This window comes from Microtus oregoni, unplaced genomic scaffold, assembly GCF_018167655.1.
Source record: "Microtus oregoni isolate MIOR12 unplaced genomic scaffold, Mior012 000002F_ref0000024, whole genome shotgun sequence".
Lineage (NCBI taxonomy): Eukaryota > Metazoa > Chordata > Mammalia > Rodentia > Cricetidae > Microtus > Microtus oregoni.
In genome coordinates, this window is record NW_024543061.1 from 53,931,937 (window position 1) to 53,955,257 (window position 23,321).

At 40.8% G+C, this 23,321-nt stretch overlaps 1 protein-coding gene across 4 annotated transcripts in view; it reads left to right on the forward strand.

Moving 5' to 3' along the window:
• Nucleotides 1–6,667: 6,667 nt before the first annotated feature.
• The window catches only part of Setd5 (SET domain containing 5), a 78,564-nt gene continuing 61,910 nt past the window's right edge, over nt 6,668–23,321 (forward strand). For all 4 annotated transcript variants that reach the window (XM_041644245.1, XM_041644267.1, XM_041644275.1 and 1 more), the window contains exon 1: nt 6,668–6,863. The gene's annotated coding sequence lies outside the window, so the exon portion shown is untranslated. The remainder of the gene's footprint in view (nt 6,864–23,321) is intronic.

Consider the following 23,321-nt stretch of genomic DNA (forward strand, 5'->3'; position numbering starts at 1 on the left):
CTAACAATGTACAAGTCTGCCCAATTCTGATCTTTACCTCAAAGTTTGGTCCCCCTTTGGTTTATATCACAAATGAGTGGCAATGTGCCAAGGCATTGCAGCTCTACCCACTGTTTTTCCCCATTAGGACAAATGTCAATATAGTTGTTCCAGATAGGCATGAGATTAAAAAGTCGTTCCACATTTTGACTATTTTAGGACATAAGTTTATTGCCAAGTTTTCACATAAATAAATACAAGCACAGTAATAAGTCCAACCATGTTTGTAGCCTCATCTATTTCTAAAGTGTTACATATACATCCATGAATTATGGATTAGTTTGTATTTGTGGGGAAATCTTTACTATAACAAGTTACTGTACTGCTCAAAAGAAACACTATGAGCATTTCTTTTTATCTGGCAGATACAAAGCAATGTTAATTGTATGATTCCTAAATTCTTAGCTACTATACATTTCTCCAGCAAGTAGTCTCCTTCTGAAACACTTCAGCTTCTTAATTTCTAGTTTGAAGCTTCTGACAGTTTTGTTTTATGGGACACCAAAAGCCTGCATTTGTAGCATTCACTCACTGGAATGACTCCTTTCAAAATGACTCCACAACACAGCTGGTGCCAACACTATTCAAAGTGTGTTGCAAAAGATATGCCAAGTTAAATGATCTCTAAAAGCCAGTACATGTTTCACTTCCTAAAGTGACCAACTCTTCAGTTTTACATATTTTAAAACACAAATAGGATTAGTGGAACAATTAAGCATCTTATAAAACCACAACCATCTTTCTAAAAATAAATTATAAGTTGCAGTTTTATAATTTGGAATTTTTGAGAAGTGTTCAAAACATTAAGACAATAAAACACCTTTATCATGTACAAAGCTACAAGATTTAAAAATAACAACTGCATGACACACTACACACTACATGGATTATGGAAGGCATAACCTAGAGTTAATTCATAAAAAACCATGATCCATACCCAAACTACCTTAGAAAGAAATCCAAACTGCACAGCCCATTTAACATAATGACAGTATTGTCCGTGACAGTCATGTGCCTCTGTTGCTTCTGAGAACACAACATCTTGCAATATGAAAAGTGTGTTGATCTCGAAGACCTGGTTTTGCTCAGACAGCAGGGTTACAGCCTTAAACAAGCACTGTCCTGTCCTTAAGGAACAATCTAAAGGAGGAAAAAACAATAATTACTATTGTTAATTATATTTTAAGAGCCATGACAACATTCAAGCGGGACCAAATACGGTGTAGGCGAGAGGGCACTAAGGAAGGGATCCTTGAGATGTTCTGAAACCACTCTCAGTGACTCGACACTTGATCCAATTTCTGAATTCTTACCTCAGAGAAAACTAGTAATCTAGTAGTTGCTCTGCTTTCAATTTTCTATAAGCCTATCACCACCTTATAGCACATTACATCTAGATCTCTTCAATGTTTCAATCAGAGCAAGGTAGTACAAAGATGGTAGGAATACCAAACATTAGACCAGTTTCTATACCTGGCCCCAGTTTGCTAGTATTACATAAGAAGTTGATAAATCTGAGCCTTCGTTTCCTCTACTGTACACAGACTGGTACCAAAGCCTGTTATGGTGAGTAGTCAGTTAAAGCCTAAAGGAGGACACTTAGTGCTCACTAATGCAGCCAAGAATGGAGTCTGGATAAGTGCCCCCCTTCAATGTCTAAACTAGCATACACTACAACAAAATCAAGATCTCAACCTTCAAGGTCAAATGCTTGACTCCTAGAGTTGTAACCCAGCAAAGTGTTGTATAGCTAAGATTTCTTCCAGTCAAACTAGTCTTGTTCTTGGGATGTCCAACATTCTAGACCAAGGGTGGCAGCCATAATTAAACAGTTACACCAAACATAAGATGTACAAAAGGCCTTATCTTGCTCAAAATTAGAAAATTAAAAATTACAAACCCAACCTAACTTTCACATTAAACACAAATGTTTAACATATATAGCAATTTTTGCCGGAAGAATGAAATCATACGGCACCACTTGATAGGAAACTAAGTTTATTTAAACCACCACACCCAGTATAAGAACAGGATAGCTAGCTGCAATGGTTAGTTCAGGGAAACCCAAGGAAGTGCTTGTGATCACAGACAGGAAGGCCTCAGTTTCCTCCATGAAGAGCATTAAGACACCTCAGTTAAGTATTAGATTCCTGTACAATACGAGCTTTGTTCTCTATTTCATAGGCTTTAACTATCAATCGAAAACTTAGTTTCACAAATCATAAAATTTGTTTGGTTCTCAACTCTGCTTACTCACTGAAGAAATCCCCATTGTCCTTGATGGAAGAAACATAGTATTAGATAAAAAGTTGAAGAAAACATTATCTGAAATATTTTACTATCTCTCTAGCTGTGTGTGTGTAGATGGGTGTGAAAGACAACTTTGTAGCTTCTTAATTGCTGTTTGCCTTGTCTTTTGAGATATGTTCTCACCAGCATGGAGCCTGCCAAGTAACTAGGCTTGTGTGGCCAGTAAGTCCTAGGGATACCTCAGATGTGCTCTAACATGCCTGGCTTTTTTATGTGGATTGTGGAGATTTAATGCAAGTTTTCATTGCTTGCAACACAAACACTTTACTAATTATAACCCAAGCCCCCTTAATATATTTAAAAGAATCTGACCCACATTTAGGTTTTCCCTTTCACTCACAGTTTGTTATTGTTTGGTTGTTTAAGAGGGAAGAAAAAAAACAGTTCAGGCCAGGCATGCATTCGTCAATTTTAACCCAGCACTCAGGAGGCAGAACTCTAAATGCTGAGTTGCAGGCCAGCCAGAGATACATATTGAGTGAAATCCTGTCTCAGGAAAAACCCACGAAGTCATCATTTACAGTAAGCAAGTGAACATGAAAGGGCAGAATTTTAATCTGGCCTTGGCTACCCAGAATTTAAATTCTCTGTGCGTGAGACTGGAAAATCCGAATTAAACAGCAAGGCAACAGTTTCTGCATACTAAACCCCTAAGATCCCTGTCCTAAACATACCATACTTTAAGAAATATTACATAGAAAACAAAAACATTTAGGGAGCACAAAACTAGGTATTATACACTCCCCATCTTGTAAAAAGAATTCCAAACCCCACCCCAGAAACCAAGATGCAAATCTCGGCAGCTGCCCTTAGAAAGTAAAAGGCCATGCCATTTAAACCAGCACAGGAAGTCATACATGTGGCAAACAAAAAGCTACATGGTGGGAAAGAGGCTTTAAAGAATAAGGAAGCCCAGAGTATCAAAAAGGGGTAGGGGGGAGTGGAATTAGGTTGATCAGCCACAGAGAAATCCAAATCCCATGGTTGCTCGTAGGTACTGCCTCAATTATGATTTAAAGAAATCTCAGCTTCCTAAATTTTATTTTTCAACAGGCTTTCTCTGTGTAATCCTGGCTATCTTGGAACTCACTCTGCAGGTCAGGTTGGCCTAGAACTCAGAGATCCACCGCCTCTGCCTCCTGAGTGCTGGGATCAAAGGCAACTGCCACCACTTCCCAGCTAAAACACCGGCTCTAAGTTTTTGAAATCCAAATTAATCTATACTTGCTTTCATGTATAATAATGGTTTGGAGGACCAGCTTTCAGCTTAGACTAAATGAAACACAAAAATAAAATACAACAAGCAACTTAAATAGGCTACCAAAAGTTCAATTCTTATTTCTTTGTTAAGTGTAATAGAACAGTATTAAAGTCTGCACTAGTCTTCTGCAACCAACAAGTTTGCAGCAATGGCTCCCCTGCCCACACTATTTACACTTCAAATAAAAATTAGTTCCTTGATAATTTCCAAGCGCTTAACAAGTAATTTGGTTACTGGCTACCATACTGGAACAATAGAGTATCCTCTTAGAGAGTACACACACACAACACCAAACCCAAAGACCAAGCTTCTCAAGTACATTTATGTCACTTACATTTCACTTCTACCTGGCTACAAGTCAAGCAATACAATAGGAACTTAGCAGACACCACTTGGTAAGACCATACCAAAGCAGCTCAGCAAAACCAGCAACAACATGAGGAATGTCATGAATCAAGCCAGAGACCAGAGGAAAAAACACTACCTAAATAGGAAAATAAAGGCTCACAGGCCCTTAGACCAGAAAACAACATCTGAACCTCAACAGTCTGCATTCCAGAAGGAATCACCTTCTACAGACGTGTACAGTGACAAAATGTAAGCAGCAATCAATTCCATGTGACCTAAGAGATTGTGTGTGTAGGAAATAATGAAATGAAAAAGTTGTCATTAGCTCATTAACGGTCTTCTGTATTGTACTCATGAATCCACTAAAGCATTAAGGAGTCAGCAAATTTCTTGTCAATTCATATACCTTTTAATACCATCTAAGATAAGTCAGGTGATATTGGAGGAGATCTCCATCTGTAGGCCATTAATAGGAAACAGTTCAGTTTATTAATGATGGGAAGAGACAAGCATTCATGGAGTGGGAAGAAGCCAAACTTCAGGTTAGATTCTCAATAAATCTATTGTAGTAAAGCTCCCGAAGGGGTGGGGATAGAAAAAAAATAAAGGCTAACAGTCAACAAGATGTACTAAAGAGGAATAAAAGAACTACAGGATAAGGGCCCAGCTACAGCCTCAATTTGTGGTGTAACTAATCTGTCTGGTTTCATGACTCATCAGGCTTCTAAGATCAAGAGAGAAAGAATGCCAGTGTTCTGTCTAGGGATTGGATAAGCCAGCACAAAAAAATGAAAAAAGGGACTAAAATGAGAGAGTGCTAAAATATCTTTTGGTAGGACTGCAGAGGGAACAGGAGGGACAGAGTGAAGTACTGGGCTCTGTAGGAAAAAATGCTAAAATTCTGTTTATATATTCTAAGTTGCGATACTATAATTTCATGATATAGCAAGAATCTCAAGTGGGAGTATAAACTCGGGTGAGCATGCCTTTAATCTAACTCGATGAAAAATACTCCAAGGCAGATCATAAGCAATAACCTGTAGTTCTGCTGCATAAAACCCCAGGTGAGCGCCTAGTCTCCCATTTCCCTCCGTTGCCCCTATTATAATTACCTCCCGACACCAACGAAAACCCGTGGGAAGCCTCGCCCCTCCAATTTTACACCTGTTCAAGTCCCCTGCAGGGCAACGCCCACGCACCAGTTTAGCCCTTAAGCCTGCCCAGAAGTCTCCCGCCCATCTTCCAGAAAGATCACGAGGGGGAGAGGGGGAAGGGATTCTTCCAGGCCCGGGGCGGGTCTTTAGAAGACGGGAGGCAGCAGAGAACTCCCAGAAAGGTACTGCGGCACTCCCCTCCCCTGCAGAGAAGGGTGCGGCCCTCTCTCCGCCTACTCCACTGCGGCTCCCTTATTGATTGCAGCTCCCACGAAATTTTAGAGAGCAAGCGCTTCCTGCTTCCAAACCGGCCCGACTGAGTCCCCCGCTCCTTCCTCCACTCCCCGGAGCGCGCGCCGCAGGTCCGGCACATCTTGCCCCTCGTGCGGCAGCAACTCTAGGAGGAACCGCGCTCGCCCCCGCCCCGCAGCCCGCCCGCCCGTCCCCGCCTCCCAGCGCGCGCTTCCTGCCACGTTGCGCAGGGGCGCGAGGCCAGACTCTGCGGCGCGGGGCCTCGGGGAGGGCCGGATCCTGCGAGCGCCTCCCCGACGCCCCCGCCAGCCCGCCCAGGGCCTGAACTCGCAGGAACGCGGGCCAATTGCAAGGGCCAGTTTTCTGGACCCAGGGAGCCAATCAGACGACGAGGCCAGGCCGGCGGCGGGTAAACCGACTCCCCCAGAGGAAGGGGAGGGTGGGAGGCCGCCTGGGCGCGAGCCACTTTCGCTGACCCTCCCTCCCTCCTCTCCCCTCCCCCAGGCCGGCCGCGCCCGCACGTCCAGCTCTCCTCACCCCACCTACCTCCCGCCCCACCCAGTGGGCCTAGCGAGGCAGCCTGCGGCTGCGCACTCCAGCACCCGTTTAACTGACAGGCGCTTCACTCCAACCACAACACGCCATTTGTGTTTTCACACACGGCGGGAGGAGAGGAGGCCAATCAGCAACGAGACGTGCACCGGAAGCGCACCTCCGCTCCCCCGTGGGAGCCATGGCCGCGTCCGGTGATTTTTTTTTTCCGCTCCCTTCTCCCTCCCCCTCCGGTTGCTGCGGGGCGGACCGTAGTCCTGACCGCCACCCGCCTGCCCCGTCCAGCGTACGGATCGCACCCAGCGGCCCCAGCAGGCGATTCTGCCATCCTCGAGGGCCAGCCGCACCCGCCCGTCCCCGCGACCGCGCCGCGCCACCCTCCCGCCAGAGTCCCGATCCCCTACCTAGCCGAGGCTCTCTGAGGAGCCGGAGCCCCAGAGCACAGCCTCTTCTTTAGGCGGCCCCCCGGCAGCCTCCGCTGATTGGCGGCGAGCTGGCCAATAAGTGCGGGGCGGTGGGCGGCGAGGCCAATGGCGCGGCGGGAGGGGGCGTGTCCCGCGTGCCCCTGGCGCCGGCACTGGGAATCCCCGTGCGGTCAGTGGCGTTTCCGCTCGGGCAGCGGGCTGAGTGAGCTGCCGCTGCCGCCGCCGCTGCCGCCGCCGGGGGAGGGGCGGCCGCCGCCCGCCTGCGCTCAGAGACTCACGCAGCCCTAGTCCCGCCAGTCCGCCAACACAGTAGTGCCGGCCCCCCTCCGCCCCTGGCCCTCCCCCCTCCCCGCCTTGGGCTCGCTCCGCCTTTCTGCCCCCCCCACCCCCACCTCACGGTACGGGCCATTCCCGGCCAGGAAACGCCGTGGCGCCGCGTTGGGCCTAACTCGAGTCTCGCTGCCTCCCGGGAGTGCCGTGCGCCGCAGCCCGGGCCCAGGCCCCGGCAGCGCCTGGGTCAAGGTAAGGGTCCAACAGAAAAAGAGACACCGAACCACACGACCGGTCCCCGGGGGAAGAAGGGTCACCTCAATCTCCCCGCGTTCCTGCTCCTCGGGATCGTGGGCCTGGGCCTCCCAAGGCTGGTAGCAGGAGGATGCTGTCCTTCCCATCTTCTCGGCCACCCTTACACACCATTGCACCCCTCTTGCCCGGGGAGAAGGGCTCCTCTTAATCCAGTCGACCCTACTACCCTTTTAATGTCTTCCCTGGGTCAGGACTCTTCCCCTCCCCCTACTCTGGGCTCCCCTTTTTTTCCTGGGCACTGCCTACTCCACGTTTATACCCTTTTCAGGAGAGGCCTCTCGCAACCCTGCTCTCAAAATACACAGGCATACTTTTTTTTTCTGTCCCTGAGACCCCCCCCACCTCCACCCCCTGTTCTTGAGGCCTTGTGACAACTCTGATCGCTCGGGGGCCCAGTCCTCCCCTCCATAGTCTTCCCTAGTGCCTCTCCCTGCTTCTCGAGTCCCTATCTCAGATGGCTGCTGCTTTTTCCCTTACCAAAGACATTACCTTCACCACCCCCACCTCACATTCTTGGACTCCCTGTGGCGTGTTCCTCAGTATCCCTGCGATATCCCCATTGAATTTGTAGGGTTCCACTCTGGAATTGAGCCAGATTTTGTCGTTTTCCGTGCCTAGGGCGTGGAGAGCGATCCTTCCGAACGACTTTAAAGCCGGGGGGATATGTGCCCCTCGTGAATTCTCTTCCCTTATGCGTGCAGGCTAAGATGTGAGGTGAACGGTGGTGGGCAAAAGCCCTGGTTTTCATCGGTGAATCGCGCTGAGGGAAAGTTTTAACTGCTGGGAAAGCCCCTTCTATGCTAATTTATTCTATGGAGCGCCTTTGCCTTTTTCATGCTCAGGAATAAGGGATCTTTCTCCTGTGTTCTGATGCTGCAGCCCGCTCTACTGGTCTGGGTCAGGGGTGCGTGTATGACCTGCATTTTCTGCCTTCTCATGTTACTTGTGTAATGTGTTCACTAGCAACTCATTTCTTGCCCACTGGGTTTTGTCTATACCTGAGTTCCTTTTTCCAATTTTTCCCGTGCTTAGAATACTTACAGAATTCAGCTTCTCTAATTTCCTTCACACTTTGCCTAAATAAATTGTTTTTAGATGACATATTTGTGACCAAGGTCATGTTTACATTACTTCCTTGGGCGTATATTAAATAGCTGTACTTTTGATTGGGGAAGATCCTGGTGATTGTTATGAGCTTTTTCAGGAGGAGATTTGTGTGCAGCGTTTTGAAGGGAAAGTGCTTTTGATGGTTAGTTTTCTATTAATAATAGTTTTAGGTCGCTAGGAGGAAAGCTGTAAGGGGTGGTTTTAGATGTGTTGCAGTCTGACCTAGGACTAAAGCAGAGAATACTGACATAATCAGAGATTTCTGAGCTTGGAGGACACAGGAATTTTTTTTCCCTTGGATCTCTTCCAGTTTTCTCAGGATCATTAGTTCTCTGGCCAAAATTTGTGGCCAGTTATGGGATTAGAGCCTTTAAGGTTATTCATATTGTCATGTGTAGAATACTGAATTATGTCCTTTCCTAGGACACGACCCAAGACTCTTGTTCTTAGCTGTAAATTTAAATTTCATCACTGAATGTTTGGAAAATTGGCTTTCTAAAAACCAAAGCTTAATACTTGCTCCTAAATTGCTGGTTTAATTAAAAACGAATATTTGGAATTTGGTACGTGTTGATTTTTCTAATCAAAGATCTCAGTTTAAAACTGACGTTTGGATTGTTTCTTTCTAAAATCATAAGTCCAGCCCTTCTAGCATGGAGCGCTGGTCAAAAAAAAAAAAGTGTCTTAAGAAGTGGGGGTGGGGTGAAGAGAAGGTTGCTCCTGTGTTGGATCACAGGAGTGAGTATACAAGGCGGCAGCAGCTGCTGGCTCTGGAGCTCTGGTTGCTACGTGAGAAGCTTGAGTAGTGCTGGCTGCTGTCTCCAGGGAAGGACAGCAGTGCAGCGTCCATTAATGCTGCTGGCTGCAGGGAACTGCACTTAGGCGATGGCTGCTCAGGACTGGAAAGAAACCTTGCTTGCTTTCCTGGGAAATTGCACTGCTGAGCTGGTTTGCTTTTTGTTAGTGAAGAGACCAGAATTAGTTCGTAACTGTATCCATTTATGGATAGCCCCATCTGAAAACTGGATCAAGTTAAAGAGTTTGGGTTTTTGTTTGGGGAGGGGGTTGGCAGATTTTTGGTATTACCTGAGGTTTTATACTTCCGTGGGACTAAAACGTTCATTAGTGTTTTGATCTTTTAAAAATCCTTTTGAAGACTAAAGCAGTAAAGATGTCCCTGAGTACCAGAATAGGGTGAAGAGAATCTTTATGTTCTGTTTTTGCAGTGCAACTTATATGTTTTCCTCTATCTCTTAATTGTTTAAGTTAGTTCTGATTTGTATGTGTCTCTCCATATTAGGCCATATTTACCTTCGTGAACATCTAAACATCTGACTATAATTGGAAGCCTAAACTAAAAAGAGCTACTTTTGGATTAATATTTAATTTTTTGTTCTTATTTTCTGTATTAATCTGTAGACCCCTACAGATTAGATAACTTCACTCATGTTTGACCTATAAATTGGATTAATCGTCTACGTGTTGGATTATAGTCTTTCCACCGAACAAAGATGTGTCTTGACAGTAATCCATCAGAAACACAGGAAAAACCAGAAGGAATGGTCAGAAATTGAGTAAATTTAGTGCAGGATAGTAAGAAAGCAGCAAGAGTCCCTTCTAACTTTGGATACCCGCTTCCATCCGAACAGAACCAGCCCAATAGTTTATCTGACGGGATATTTGAAACAGAACCATCACCCAGGCATGTGGAACACATAAAATCATGTGTTGTTTTTCTCTCCCTAAGATTATTACTGCAACCAATACCTGTTTGTCCAATTTTGTATCAATGTATCTAAATCCCACAAACATCTCTAATGTGTAGTTTGACTCTAGCACTTATGGCAAGGAACCAAGAAACAATGGTGAACATTTTGTCATTCACATAATGTGGTTCATACTCTTTGCAGTGCTAAAAGCAGGTCTATAAAACAAAACTCTTCTTAATGATTATTTCAGGTGGTTTTAATACAGTTGTTACATAGATAAGATACTATATCCCATAGGTATGATTTCATTTATGTAGACCGTTTAATAGACTTAGATTTAGGATGCAGGTGTTTTTAGCCTAATTATAATATACAAGTTTTTTAGAAAATAATGACTGCTACTTTTACTTCCTGGTGGGTTTTTTTGGGTTTTTTTTGGTACTGGGGTACTGGTTGTAGTCTCACTGTAATCACTGGAGAATCAAGAGGCTTTTTTCTTAGAAGGATTACTTGGACTGACATACTTAAAAATACTTATATCTTTTGATATTGTCTAGTATCTAGGAATCTGCCTACTCCTGGAAATTATTCTGACCCTTTTTGACAGTATTGGCTATGTCAACTTTGCCTTTGGATGGAGAAATAAAATCTTCATTGAAATAACTTTGAAACATTAGGCCTTAGCAGTCAGTAATTGTTGAGTACATATCAAAGAGAAATTAGATCATAAATAAAATAAAGTTATACTATAACTTTAGGCTAAACTCTAGTGACTTGTCAGTTTTTGAAATTAAGAGGCCTAGCTAGTTAGTAGTGAGCTTAAACTGCAAAGCACCTTGGAAAATGTATATAATAATACAACTATTAGTCATTTATAATTTGATTTAAAATGTTCTTTCAGGCAGACTTAGGAAAATAATGCACCTATGTTATAGATTGGTGGTATTCTGGACTCTAGAGATTCTAAGCCATCTACTGAATGACATGACCTTCACTTGGTATTGTGTTCATTTCGTCTAGTGGCTAGAATTCAGGGAAGGTTGCAAAAGGTAAAGTGAATAGCCTTTCTTTCACTTATCTATACTTAACTTTGTTAAATCATGTAATCCTAGGGAAATTGTTCTGTTTTGTATTTAGTTATAAATTGGGTAGAGATACCATTAACTGACTGGCAAGCATCACTTGAGAGTGTTCTTATTCAGTACTTGAAGGGAACTGTGAGGTAACTAAAGGGACAGTGACACTAAGTCCTGTGTGTGTGTGTGTGTGTGTCCCTTCTGAGTAAGGGGTCTGTCCTGTCCCATTCCGTTTACATTATTTTTTATTTTATTTTATTTTTGCAGAGTAATTGGGGAAATTCCTTACTTAATGTAAATTTCCTTGAAGTATCTTTGATATGAAGTCAGGAAACTCAATTTTTGGCTGTTTTGAATCCTTGGTATTTTTAAAACCCTAACCTTATTGGTCAGTTTTGCTCGGAACATAGGTCTCCCATTTCTGCATCTCTTCTGTCTTGTAGTATGAAACATCCCAGAATTTTCATTTCCGAATTGAAATGATAGTCATATATGTGTACACCCAGAGTTAAGGATTCCTTTTAGCCTTAATATTATTAATTACAATACAAAGCAAATCAAGAACTGTAGAAATTTCTGACTAAGGAATCAAGTTTTTGATTTATACTGCTGGATCAAAGGAATCAGTTCCTTGCTGCTCTGTTTGAGAAATAGGTGGAAGTATGGGAGGAGCCACAGACTTCTGCAGCAGGATTTGGTGTGATAGAAAAGGAAGATTTTTGTTTCAAATCGCCAGCTGCTTATGTCAGACTGACTCCCTTATTATGCTTCCAGTAGGCCTGTCAATATGGCCAAACAGCTAGATAAGTGCGGGGCAGGACAAAGGGCTCTTTGCACAGCAGGGAAGCAGTGTTAGTGGGGGAGGGGCAGGAGGTAGGAAAAGCAATAGATTTTTTTTCCCCCAGGAGATTATTCACTTTGGTTTACAATTAAAGAAACTGTTTTTAGTTCCCACTTAAGCCTTGAATTTATGCCAAGCATATACTTTTAAGCCCAGATTCCATATATTTTAGAAATCTGGGACGAATCTGGCCTATCTTCCAAGGGAAAAAAAACAAAAACCTCAAGCATTGTGTGGATAAAAGTGATTTCCCTGTTATGTTCCCTGCCCTTTTAAATAAATGTAAGTTGCCTCCTTACCTTAGTGGACCAGCCCGTCTGCTAGCCAGATTTTAGTAAGGATTGGAATGTCATTCTGTGTGAATTAAGTTTGTATTTCAATACATGCAGTATGTTTAGTTGGGTTTAGATTCGACAGGGTGTCAAATACTGTGTTTTCCTTTGTACTGTAACTACATATTGTTAACTTTGATTTTGTTTTAGTAAGAGAAAAAGCACAATCCAACATTCACGTGTTTTTAGTCACCATCATGTAAAATGTGTACTGAAAAAGAGTTTTTATAACAAGGCTTTGTAGCTTACATCTGTATGTCCTGTACTCAGGAAACTGAGTCAGGAGGCTCAGCCAAAGATTGATGCTAGCCTGAGCTACAAAATTAGACTCTCCTCTCAGAAAAGAAAAACAACAACAACAACAACACCCCCCCCCCCAAACCACACACACACACAAAAAGGAAAGCTACCTTATTGTTTCAGTCTTCCTCCTACTTCCTGCAGAATCTGGTATGCTCTGGAGATTATTGTTGCCTGCCCCCCCCCCCCCCCCACTTTTAGCTTAGATTCAATCCTGTTAGTTTGTGTTTAGATTTCAGCAAAAGGTGATTGCATCTAGCTTGTTACTTAATAAGAATTACGGTGTTGGAGGTGTGTAAGTTATATCTCTTACATGCAAAACCATGAAATACTGCCAAATTTAGGTTCCTGTTGAAGTTGTTATTAACAGCCTGCCCTGAATCATTTCAGCTACTTTTTAAAGTAAATGTCAAATGTTACATGTATGAGAGTTCTTTTTAAAAATTACATTCACAAATTAGACAGTAGTTATTTAGATTACAAAAGGATTCCTCCTTATAAAGTAGTATATGACAGTTCATTTTCATGAACAGTTGTTTGAAGAGAATTTAATTTTTAGAAATCCTTCAACTGTTTTTCCAAGATCAATCACATCTGTTGGTCCAATGTGGAAACTGGAGTGCTGATTTCTTCTTATGGATTGGCAAAAAAGACATGGTTTTAAACTAATATAATATACATTGATGAAGTTTTGTGTCAGTTCTCTCTTTTGTTAAAGAAATACAAATGTTGCCCGCATAATATTTTAAGTATGACTGTCTTGGCAGTTACAACACGTAGAATATTTTGATTTGAAAAGGGAAATTTGAGAGGCCGGTGAGAAGACTCGGTTGATGAGATATTTGTAAAAGGACTTGAAGTCGGTTCTCCAAACCCTTGTGAATGTGTGTGATGGTTAATAGATGCTTGTAATCCCAGCTCTGGGCAGGCAGAGACAGATCCCTGGGGCTCACTAAGCAGTCAGTCTTGCCTACTTGGCCAGTTTAGGCCAGTAAGAGACCCTGTCTGAGTGTTGACACGAAAGATAGTGCCTAAGAAATAAAATGACATGACGGTTGTCCTCTGGCCTGAATATGCGCACCCATGTGCACACATGCCCAAACAAGAAAGTAAATTTGTTAGCACTACTGTGAAAAGTTTCTCATCAACAAAATAACAACAGCATGAATAGAAACTTTGCTATAGAAATTTGGATGGTCATTTCTTCTGTTTACAGTCAAATTTATATAGATTATTTCCATAGATTAATGGGACTAAAAGGAAGCTAGTTCTAGTTCATTCTCTACCAACAAACTATTGCTAGCATTAGAGTTCCCTTCGAAAATGTTAGAAATCTCTAAAAATGAGGCTTTTATTGCTTCTTTTAACTGAATCTGACTAGAGACCTAGAACAGATCCTAAGAAAAGTGAATTGTAGAAAATTACATCTTGATCCCAGTAATATTTATAATTTACGGCATCCCAAACAGCTAATTTCATTTTCATAAGACCGAGGAGGCAGTAGGCCAACATGGAGGTCACACACGCCCGCGCGCGCGCACACACACACACACACACACAGCACCCTCATCTTGCCGTACAGCTGCTCCACCTTACTTCCTGCTATTATTATCCCACTACGCCTCTTCCAGCAAAAAAGAAACTAGGACAAAGAGGGGAATTGAATGGGATACTGTAGTTTATATTATGGTAGGTTGTGGATTTGTTTAAATATTCTAAAGCTAGTGCTTAAAAGTCTAGTGACAGATAACTTATGTCCTCCACTCTTTTCAGAGCTGTTTCAGATTCTTAGCGTACAAAAAAGGTTTTAAAACATATAATTCCATTGGCTATTTATGGTTATTATCACTACCAGATGCCACTGTATTATAAAGTGAAATCCATTGTGTATTTGCAGTTTATATTGGCGATTACCAATGTATTCAGTTTGGGTTTATGACTAGAATTAAGATTCTTTTTAAAGTTAAACCTTTATATCTTTTGACCTCTTTACCTAATTAAGTAGCTGTTTGAATATAAAAATTTTATGCCAGAGTTCTTTAAGCTTTTTCCAATGCTAAAATGAAATTTTAATTTTTATCATTTTTATTGTTGTGTTCTGGTGCTGAGATTTCCCCTCTCCTGTGATGTGAAGACTTAGGACACCCCTTGCTCCCCATAACCTTGAAGGATGTTAACAATTAGTTTTCATCTGTATTTATTTATATTAGATTTTTCTTTATTATGGACTGTTGAAAGTTGACGTGTTTTTAAAGGAAAAGACAGTTGTTTATTTTAGAAATAAACGTGCTTATTGTGACATTTGAGATATATCAAAAGAGTATTTTTTTTTTGTAGTTTTGAAAATTGAACCCAGGACCTTGACTGTGTTAGCAAGTATTGTCCATATACAAGACTGAAAGGACGATTAGAAAAGCTTACTTTCATTTAAGAAAAGCAGTTAATATGAAAGAGAACAGAGGTGTGCTTTTGAGGCAGTAAGATTCTACACAGTGAGTATAACATTAGATTGCTGTATGAACGCATTAATTTTATTTTCTCAATGCTGTGACAAGAACTATTTCAGCCATGGAAGTAAATATATTTCTGTGCCCACAGCCTAGAAAATGTTAGCTAAAATGACTTTTTTTTTTTTAAAGAACAGAGCTGGAGAAAAAATTTAGAAGTCTAAAGTTAAGTCTCTTTTAAAATATTTGTGCTCTTGTTGAATTTAGTTTTATTTATATCAAATAGAACTTAAATTCATAGTCCAGCAAAAGTACAAAATAAGGACAGGTTGATAGTGACAAGGCACGTTTAAAAAGGCAGCTAAAATATATGAAATGGATGGAATTTTTGTATTTGGGCTATTTATTGAAAGTGTGTATTTAAAATCTTCAAAATCTTTATTGGCTGCACAGTAAGTAAGCAGAACTAAATTCAAATACCTTCTAAGAATCAAAACAAGTAAACGTCAGCTATATTGCTCCGAAATTAAACTATTACTGTATACCAGGTAGAACAAGTAAATAAGAAAGCGAACTCACAAAGCACTTTTGCTTTGGAATTTTGGGTCTAATTGGCCTGAACCAAATGTTTTTAGACTTTATTGTATTGTTAATCATAATATATCCATGATTTGAGTAGACCATGTATGGTGTTCCTCGAAGACATATTTTTTTGAGAAACATGGCTCTGGGTAGGTGTAACCTTCCTTTTATAGTCTATTATGAACTGTTAGTATGAAAAGGAATGGCTGGAAATTTTCATGGTATACAGAGCAGCAAGAAGTAGTCATACCCTACTTTATAATAAATAGCAAGCTGGACAGCTCAGGATTAAGAGCACTTCCTTATCTTATAGAGCAGTGGTTCATAACCCTTTCTAAAGCTGCAGCCCTTTATTACATTTCCTCATGTTGTGGTGACCTCCACCCTAAAATTATTTCATTGCTTCTTCATAATTGTAATTTTGCTACCATTATGAATCATAATATAAATATCTTGAATTTTTCAGTGGTCTCAGGCAACCTCTGTGAAAGGTTGTTCAGCAACCTCCAGGAGTCTAGACCCACAGGTTGAGAACCACTCTTCTAGAGGATCCATGTTTGGTTCCTAGCACACTCAAGCTTCAGGGGAACTAATAGTCTCTTCTGACCTCCAAGGGAACCTGCATTTATGTGCATATAATTTAACAATAAAATAAATTTAGACAAAATAGCAATGTGCTAACCAAGAGGTGAAAAATAATTTTGGGGGGAATGCCTTAGTTTTTTCTAAATATGTAATAATAGTAATGCATTACTGTGGCAAATAGTTGTGCAAATGTTTATTTCCTATGTATGGGTGTTTTGTATTCATCTGTTTGCACGCACCATGTGCATGCATGATACCTGTAGAGACCAAAGAAGGTGTCAGATTCTCTGGTATTGTGTGAGCCACTAAGTCATACCCTACTTTATAATAAATAGCAAGCTGGACAGCTCAGGATTAAGAGCACTTCCTTATCTTATAGAGCAGTGGTTCATAACCCTTTCTAAAGCTGCAGCCCTTTAATACATTTCCTCATGTTGTGGTGACCTCCACCCTAAAATTATTTCATTGCTTCTTCATAATTGTAATTTTGCTACCATTATGAATCATAATATAAATATCTTGAATTTTTCAGTGGTCTCAGGCAACCTCTGTGAAAGGTTGTTCAGCAACCCCCAGGAGTCTAGACCCACAGGTTGAGAACCACTCTTCTAGAGGATCCATGTTTGGTTCCTAGCACACTCAAGCTTCAGGGGAACTAATAGTCTCTTCTGACCTCCAAGGGAACCTGCATTTATGTGCATATAATTTAACAATAAAATAAATTTAGACAAAATAGCAATGTGCTAACCAAGAGGTGAAAAATAATTTTGGGGGGAATGCCTTAGTTTTTTCTAAATATGTAATAATAGTAATGCATTACTGTGGCAAATAGTTGTGCAAATGTTTATTTCCTATGTATGGGTGTTTTGTATTCATCTGTTTGCACGCACCATGTGCATGCATGATACCTGTAGAGACCAAAGAAGGTGTCAGATTCTCTATGGTTGTGAGCCACTATGTCGGTTCTAGGAATTGAACTCTGGTCCTCTGTAAGAACAGCCAGTGCTCTTAACCACTGAGCTCTCTCTCTCCAGCACTCCAGCTGCTTATTATTATCATTATTATTATTATTATTATTATTGTTGTTGTTGTTGTTGTTAAGAATGATGGGAAAGGCAAGTACAATATAGAACTACATCCTAATCCTGGAAAATTTTTTCTTAAGTTTTTCTGAGGAAAGACCATGCTACATCTTAGTCTCCCTAGGACAGTTCTGCTGTCCTAGCATCGTCAATAGCATATGGCAGGCATCTTTTTCACCCTCCAAAACTGGCCCAGAACAGACCTTCAACTATAGAGAAACTCTTAGTCCCTACCTAGAAAACCATTTTCTTTGCAGAGTTCTGATTCTGTTGTAGAATTTGTCTTTTGGTTTCTTATTCTCCCCTACTAAGCAATTTTTCAAATTTAGCTAGAGATTGGATTAATTTTAAAACTTAATTAGGAAAAGTCTAAATACAACAAAACAGAAAAACGGACTTCTTTGGTTTTATCAAACTGTTAGTTGAAAATATCCAGTTTAGGGCTGGGCATGGTGGTCTGGAGAGATGGTTCAGTGGTTAAACAGTAGCTTTTAATTTGAAAATTGGTATTTCTTTTAGGAGTATTTGATTAGTTTTCTAAACTCTGAAATAACCTTACTTAGGATTATGTTGATATGTTATAAATGGCATCTGATTTTCATTGTTCTTTTGATTATATGAATTTAACTAGGTGTTAACAAAGGAGTAATTGGTACATGGCTGAAATTTGAAGCTTCTAACTTGTTTATAGTGCTGTAGTCAAACCCAGGGCCTTGCTTGTCCTTCCTCCTTTGAGTTAAAAGTCTCTGTAGCCCAGGCTGACCTTGAGCTTGTGAATCTGACTGCCTCTAAGTGTAGCTACTCATGTTCCTCCAGAGAGTAGGTAGGTCTCTTGTTTTATAAATATGCCAGTGCTTGCTTACTTAAGAAATGTAATCACTGGATGGCTTAGCAGGTAATTAATTCTTGCTGTGCAAACCCAACTAGAGTTCAATCCATGGGACTCAATTAAAGTTGGAGGAAGAGAAGAACCATATCCCAAAAGATGTCCTCTGACCTCCACACCTATACTGTTATGTGTGCACCCTCACACAATAATAAATATTTTTTAAAAAATTAATAGAAAATGATGCTTTAAGGACAGCTGAACCTTAGGAATTAGAGTCTTCAAAGTAGTTATAGAGTACCATTTATGCTGGCCAGTTGTCAGGTTCTTTCTTTACCCTGTTGGGATTGTCTGTCGGTGAAGTTTAAGTGCTTGGAGGCGCTCACACAAACACACACACACACACACACACACACTTTAAAAAAAATAGCCCTTGAGATAAGCTCTCTCAGTAAGCCCTCTGGGATGACTTTGAACTAACAGTGTAACTCAGGTAATAAGGGCTCCTACTTCAACCTCCTAAGTAGCTGGGCTTACAGGTTTCAGGTTCTTGTGTTCTTTAATCATAGAAATTGAATGTTTGCTTTATAAAGTACTTTTAGATTAAAAAAAATACATGACAAGTTATTTAATAAATTCAGTCTTTTTTGAGGTCAAAGTTGAAGAAAACTAAAATTTGTATTAAATGACAGTATTTTAGAGGGAGTTGTAAGAAAGGACAAAATGACAAACTAAAGTCTTCCTTCAAACAAAAATAATAACTAGATTATATTACCTCTATATACCTCTTAGTTTTGTACTTATTTGAAATTCTTCATCATAAAATTTTAATTTCTTTTTTTAATTTTATTTATTTATTTATTAAAGATTTCTGCCTCCTCCCTGCCACCACCTCCCATTTCCCTCCCCCATCAAGTCCCCCTCCCTCATTAGCTCGAAAAGCAATCAGGGTTCCCTGACCTGTGGGAAGTCCAAGGACCACCCACCTCCATCCAGGTCTAGTAAGGTGAGCATCCAAACTGCCTAGGCTCCCACAAAGCCAGTACGTGCAGTAGGATCAAAAACCCATTGCCATTGTTCTTGAGTTCTCAGGAGTCCTCATTGTCCGCTATGTTCAGCGAGTCCGGTTTTATCAGACCCGGGCCAGCTGGCCTTAGTGGGTTCCCCATAGAACATCCCCATTGTCTCAGTGTGTGGGTGTACCCCTCGCGGTCCATCATAAAATTTTAAATTTGAAATAAAAATATTCATAGAGTTGACCATGGTGGGACTTGGTCAATTAGACTACAGCAGTAATTAACAGAACCAGTAGATATATCTATAATCTGAATATTTGTTGGTGTAGGGTAAGACAGGAAGGCTGTTTAGAGTTGGGCTACAGAATAGGGTTCTGTCTCAAGATAAAAACAAGCAAAATCCCAAACACAACCAGATGTTTTGGTTTCTCCCTTTTGTTTACTTTATGTATTCTGAGCTGGTTCATCTCCTGACCATCATATTTCCAGTCAACAACAAAATGGAGTGACTCAATAAAAGAATATTGTGGTCTATATAGATATGTCATGATCTTTCTGACTTTTTGTTTTTGAGACAGGATTTCTCTTTATGTAGTTCTAGCTGCCTTGGAACTTGCTCTGTAGACTAAGCTGAGATATGTCACGATTTTTTAAACTTTTAAATAAAGACATCTACAGTGTTTAGAAAGCTTGGCCAATAGATTGGGGAAGCAGATTTGTTAATTGTTAATAGTATGTTCAATATACACTAGATCTTACTTTATGAGTTGGTTGAAGTTTTTGTTTTTTTTGTTGTTGTTGTTGTTTTTTTTTTTTTTTGGTTTTTCGAGACAGGGTTTCTCTGTGGCTTTGGAGCCTGTCCTGGAACTTGCTCTGTAGACCAGGCTGGTCTCGAACTCAGAGAGATCCGCCTGCCTCTGCCTCCCAAGTGCTGGGATTAAAGGCGTGCGCCACCATCGCCCGGCTGAAGTTTTGATAATGTATTTCATTGCCAAGAAAATTGATCTGATAAATTTAAATATGCCTGCTTATTATTCAAGCATTAGCATCATTAGTGTTTGTTTGTTTGTTTGTTTGGGTTTTTTTTGTTTGTTTTTCGAGACAGGATTTCTCTGTGGCTTTGGAGCCTGTCCTGGAACTAGCTCTGTAGACCAGGCTGGACTCGAACTCACAAAGATCCGCCTGCCTCCGCCTCCCGAGTGCTGGGATTAAAGGCGTGTACCACCATTGCCTGGCCATTAGCATCATTAGTGACATGGAACAAAACTCTTATCAGTTCCTTTGCCTCCACTTGAAACAGTTGACTTAGAAGAATGAATTCAATTCCATGTTTGTTTTCATCCAAGCCCCTATTTCTGTTCCTTCCTAGTATTGGAAAGCTTCATACCAAAATTTGGGTCCTTTAATGTGCTTAATTCTCAGAGCCGTGCACTGAGGTAGATTGCAAACAGATTTAATTAGAATGACCACACAGCTAAATAATACAGTATTTCAAATCTGTTGATTCTAAGATCTTTTCTTTTTGGTTTTTTGAGATAGGGTTTCTCTGTGTAGCTTTGGAGCTAGGGTTTCTCTGTGTAGCTTTGGAGCTTGTTCTGGCTCTTGCTCACGCTCCCCCCCCCCCCACACACACACACATCCCACTTCAGTCTGCCACACAGGTCCTTTTATATGTACTTCCATTTAATGAAACAAAATATTGAAACAATGTGCACGTGAAGGCTGCCATTAATTGAATTAATCATTTGTACTGCCTGATCAAAGACACACAAATGAAACGAGATTTGCATTTGGCTTGGTTTGAATTGCATAGGGCTTCTGCATCATAGAATGTGGATAGAGAGGAAATGATTGGGATTTTATTGAATATTATCCCTTATATTTGTGATTGCAAATTCTTATTTCCTTGATAATGGGAGACAAAGGCCTCTTCTAAATATCTATACATTTATCAGTCACTTTTGAGCCTCCTTTAATCCAGGCTAGCTATAGTTCAGAAAAGGACATATAGATCAAAAGCTTATGAGTTTCTGGACACTTTAGATCATATTTTGGGTCTTCACACTTCTGATGAAAAGTTTGATGGTCTTTATCAGATTCTTATGGATATCAGTAAACACTCCTTAAAATAGTTAAGAACTGCAGGTGCCCTACTAGAATTTGGTTTCTAAGACAGCAGTGTATACCAAACTTAACAAGTATTTTGGCCTGAAAGGGGACAGGCAAAACTACTGTGAAGCCTGCCTATGAAGCAGTTATTGTGTGAGCAAAGAAGCGATTTGTGAATTCAGTTTTTGGTTTTGAGAATTAAAATAACTTTGCTACTCGACATTGGAGCCTGCTTGGTTTTATTTGTATTAAGACTCTATTTGCCCTTGATAAGCTTTTAAAAGAATATTTTTTGGAAAGAATTAGTAACATATCTGGACATGATAAAAGACTTTCTAAATTTGAGTTTTAGGAGAATAAGGAATGGTGGCAGCCCCTAAAAACTTTTATCTTTGCCCTTTTTTGTTTTGTAACTGTATTTAGATTACAGTAGATTGAAAGCCAAGTAAGGACCAAATATTGTCTCTTAGCAGTTCACTACAGTAGGGTCAACAGGAATTTGTGAGTGTATGTACTCAAGTAATAGCTAAAAATGTATTATGTTTGGAAGCTGGTAGAAAACAAATTAGTTAACATTCAGGAAATAGTGAAAGTTGTTTGAATATTGAACTAAAGCAAATGGAGAACCAGTGTATTTGTTTCTTCTAAGAGCTGGATTTTATAATGTGAAAAGCAATCTTGAACATTAGAAATTCATGTTAATTTTGTCACTCTTAGTGGCAAGTAGGAATTAACCTGGGTATAAATTGCTATTGGTATATAAGGACAGAAAATAAAGGATCCTATGCGAAAGTATGCTAGTTTTTCATAGTGTAGTTTTGGAGTATTTTTCTAATCAGTAGAAATAGTTTTTGTATTTTGAGACAGAATTTATATATCCTTCCCTGTCCTGGAATTCTGTGTAGACACAGCAGCCTTTAACTCACAAGCCTGTCTCTGCCCTCTTGAGTTTTGAAAGCAAAAACATGTATCACCACACTGGCCAATTTTTGTACTTTCAAGGATCTTTTTCCACCCCTCTCAGAAAACTGGAGTCTGCTTTTTAGTTACTAATGTTGGTTTATAAGAGATCTGTTAGAATGGGGAACATGTATTTTTTTGTTGTTTTGTGTGAATGTGTTCATGTGCTCTGTGGGTGTCAGTTGGACTCCCCCATGTGGAGTTCAGAAGATAGCTTGCTGGGGTTGGTTCTCTTCTACTATGTGAGTTCAGAGGTTTGAATTCAGATCATCATACTTTTCAGCAAGAGTCTTTACTCACTGACCCTGGGACATGGAATTCTCTCTCTTCCCCCCCACCCCTCCCTCCCTCCCTCCCTCTCTTTCTCTCTCTCTCTCCCTTCCTCCCTCCCTCTACCCCTTCTGTCTGTCTGTCGCTCTTCGTTTTTTTTTAAATTTATTTATTTATTAAGGATTTCTGCCTCCTTCCCGCCACCGCCTCCCATTTCCCTCCCCCGATCAAGTCCCCCTCCCTCATCTGCTCGAAGAGCAATCAGGGTTCCCTGACCTGTGGGAAGTCCAAGGACCGCCCACCTCTATCCGGGTCTAGTAAGGTGAGCATCCAAACTGCCTAGGCTCCCCCAAAGCCAGTACGCGCAGTAGGATCAAAAACCCACTGCCATTGTTCTTGAGTTCTCAGTATTCCTCATTGTCCGCTATGTTCAGCTAGTGCGGTTTTATCCCAGGCTATTTCAGACCCAGGCCAGCTGGCCTTGGTGAGTTCCCGATAGAACATCCCCATTGTCTCAGTGTGTGGGTGCACCCCTCGCGGTCCTGAGTTCCTTGCTCGTGCTCCCTCTCCTTCTGCTCCTGATTGGGACCTTGAGGTTTCTGTCCTCTTTGTTTTTTTGTTTTGTTTTTTGAGACAGGGTTTCTATAGTTTTGGAGAGAATAATTTTTAGCTTTTGTTGTATTGGTGTTACTCTTGGGAGGAGGTGATGATGCAAGGATGACCAAGAGTTCAAGGTCATCTTTAGCCACATATCACATTCAAATTCAGCAACATAAAATCAAGTCTGAGTTTTTAAATTGGTTACAAAGTAGTGGCAAAACATTCATTTGAAAATATTTTGTTCATTGGGGCAGTGGTGGCTCGTGCCTTTAATTCCAGTATTCAGGAGGCAGAGGCAGGCAGAGTTCAAGACCAGCCTGGTCTGCAAGGTTTTCAAGTATTGAGACATTTTGTTCCAAATACAGTGAAATGTCTACTGAAACTAGATCAAAAATGAGTATTCATATCAAAGCTTCGGAATCATTTTTCATATTAAGGTCTTCTGGAAAAATATTTGTAGACTTTAAATATATTTGATGCTTTGGATGATAGGAATTGTCAAAGGTCCTGGGTTTCAGACCAAACCACTAGCTAGCTAATCCCACTTATTCTC